Below are 3,555 nucleotides of genomic sequence, written 5' to 3'. Positions count from 1 at the left end.
AAAGAGCACTCTTCTACTCTACTGTGTTTCAAATAGGATAAGAACAGTGAGCTTGCTCAGAACAAAAGTACTGTGCTTCCTACACACGGGCCATATCTAGTTCAACTCTGCTTAAAAAACTGACAAGAACAGTAGCTCCTCTTCAGTCTGATTCACTGTACTTGCTGGGAACAGACGCGAGTGCTATTTGCACTGTGTATGGCAATGGGAGTGCAATAGTGACTTTCCTTACCAGAAAACAACTCTTGCTCGTAAGACCAGAAACTACATGTGATTCAACTCCATTTAGGACTGGGAAACAAATGCTAGCTCAACTTACATGAAACACACTCTGTTTTTGAGAAAAGAGCACTCTTCTACTCTACTGTGTTTCCTATGGGGTCCGAACAGTGAGTTGCTCAGAACAAAAGAACTGTGCTTCCTACACACACGGGCCATATCTAGTTCAACTCTGCCTAGGAAACTGACAAGAACAGTAGCTCCTCTTCCCTCCAATACACTGTACTTGTGGGGAACAGACGCGAGTGCTATTTGCAGTGTGTATGACAATTGGAGCACAATCGTGACATGTCTTACCAGAAAACAACTCTTGCTCATAAGACAAAAAACTGCATGTGACTCAACTCCATTTAGGACTGGGAAACAAACGCTAGCTCGACTTCCAAGAAACACACTCTGCTTTTGAGAAAAGAGCACTCTTCTACTCTACTGTGTTTCCTATGTGGTCCGAACAGTGAGCTTGCTCTGAACAAAAGAACTGTTCTTCCTACAAACACGGCCATATCTAGTTCAATTCTGCTTAGGAACCTGACAAGAACAGTAGATCCTCTTCAGTCCAATACACTGTAATTGCTGGGAACAGACGCCAGTGCTATTTGTCCTGTGTATGGCAATGGCAGCGCAATAGTGACTCTTCTTACCATAAAACAACTCTTGCTTGTAGGACCAGAAACTGCATGTGATTCAACTCCATTTAGGACTGGGAAACAAACGCTAGCTCGCCTTACAAGAAACACACTCTGCTTTTGAGAAAAGAGCACTCCTCTATTCTATTGTGTTTCCTATAGGACCAGAACAGTGAGCTTGCTCAGAACAAAAGAACTGTGCTTCCTACACACGGGCCATACCTAGTTCAACTCTGCTTAGGAAACTGACAAGAACAGTAGCTCCTCTTCAGTCCGATACACTGTACTTGCGGGGAACAGACGCGAGTGCTATTTGCACTGTGTTTGGCATTGGAGCACAAGAGTGACTCGTCTTACCAGAAAACAACTCTTGCTCGTAGGAAAAAAAAACTGCATGTGATACAACTCCATTTAGTACTGGGAAACAAACGCTAGCTCGACTTACAAGAAACACACTCTGGTTTTGAGAAAAGAGCACTCTTCTACTCTACTGTGTTTCCTATGTGGTCTGAACAGTGAGCTTGCTCAGAACAAAAGAACTGTGCTTCCTACACACACGGCCATATCTAGTTCAATTCTGCTTAGGAACCTGACAAGAACAGTAGATCCTCTATAGTCCAATACACTGTACTTGCTGGGAACAGACGCCAGTGCTATTTGACCTGTGTATGGCAATGGCAGCGCAATAGTGACTCTTCTTACCAGAAAACAACTCTTGCTTGTAGGACCAGAAACTGCATGTGATTCAACTCCATTTAGGACTGGGAAACAAAAGCTAGCTCACCTTACAAGAAACACACTCTGCTTTAGAGAAAAGAGCACTCTTCTACTCTACTGTGTTTCCTATAGCGCCAGAACAGTGAGCTTGCTCAGAACAAAAGAACAGTGCTTCCTACACACGGGCCATATCTAGTTCAACTCTGCTTAGAAAACTGACAAGAACAGTATCTCCTCTTCAGTCCGATACATTGTACTTGCTGGGAACAGACGCGAGTGCTATTTGCACTGTGTATGGCAATGGGAGCGCAATAGTGACTTTCCTTACCAGAAAACAACTCTTGCCCGTAAGACCAGAAACTGCATGAGATTCAACTCCATTTAGGACTGGGAAACAAATGCTAGCACGCCTTACATGAAACACACTCTGCTTTTGAGAAAAGAGCACTCTTCTTCTCTACTGTGTTTCCTTTGGGGTCCGAACAGTGAGCTTGCTCAGAACAAAAGAACTGTGCTTCCTACACACACGGGCCATATCTAGTTCAACTCTGCTTAGATAACTGACAAGAACAATAGCTCCTCTTCCTTCCAATACACTGTACTTGCAGGGAACAGACGCGAGTGCTATTTGCACTGTGTATGGCAATTGGAGCACTATAGTGACTTGTCTTACCAGAAAACAACTCTTGCTCGTAGGACAAAAAACTGCATGTGACTCAACTCCATTTAGGACTAGGAAACAAACGCTAGCTCGACTTCCAAGAAACACACTCTGCTTTTGAGAAAAGAGCACTCTTCTACTCTACTGTGTTTCCTATAGAGCCAGAAGAGTGAACTTGCTCAGAACATTAGAACTGTGCTTCCTACACACACGGCCATATCTAGTTCAATTCTGCTTAGGAACCTGACAAGAACAGTAGGTCCTCTTCTGTACAATACACTGTACTTGCTGGGAACAGACGCCAGTGCTATTTGTCCTGTGTATGGCAATGGCAGCGCAATAGTGACTCTTCTTACCATAAAACAACCGTTGCTCGTAGGACTAGAAACTGCATGTGATTCAACTCCATTTAAGACTGGGAAACAAACGCTAGCTCGACTTCCAAGAAACACACTCTGCTTTTGAGAAAAGAGCACTCTTCTACTCTACTGTGTTTACTATAGCGCCAGAAGATTGAACTTGCTCAGAACATTAAGACTGTGCTTCCTACACACACGGCCATATCTAGTTCAATTCTGCTTAGGAACCTGACAAGAACAGTAGATCCTCTTCTGTACAATACACTGTACTTGCTGGGAACAGACGCCAGTGCTATTTGTCCTGTGTATGGCAATGGCAGCTCAATAGTGACTCTTCTTACCATAAAACAACTTATGCTCGTAGGACCAGAAACTGCATGTGATTCAACTCCATTTAGGACTGGGAAACAAATGCTAGCTCGCCTAACAAGAAACACACTCTGCTTTTGAGAAAAGAGCACTCTTCTACTCTACTGTGTTTCCTATGGGGTCCGAACAGTGAGCTTGCTCAGAACAAAAGAACTGTGCTTTCTACACACACGGGCCATATCTAGTTCAACTCTGCTTAGGAAACAAACGAGAACAGTAGCTGCTCTTCAGTCCGATACACTGTACTTGCGGGGAACAGACGAGAGTGCTATTTGCACTGTGTTTGGCATTGGAGCACAATAGTGACTCGTCTTACCAGAAAACAACTCTTGCTCGTAGGAAAAAAAAACTGCATGTGACTCAACTCCATTTAGGACTGGGAAACAAACGCTAGCTCGACTTACAAGAAACACACTCTGGTTTTGAGAAAAGAGCACTCTTCTACTCTACTGTGTTTCCTATGTGGTCCGAAAAGCGAGCTTCCTCAGAACAAAAGAACTGTGCTTCCTACACACACGGCCATATCTAGTTCAATTCTGCTTAG

This window comes from Peromyscus eremicus, unplaced genomic scaffold, assembly GCF_949786415.1.
Source record: "Peromyscus eremicus unplaced genomic scaffold, PerEre_H2_v1 PerEre#2#unplaced_32, whole genome shotgun sequence".
NCBI lineage: Eukaryota > Metazoa > Chordata > Mammalia > Rodentia > Cricetidae > Peromyscus > Peromyscus eremicus.
This window is presented reverse-complemented; position numbering follows the sequence as displayed.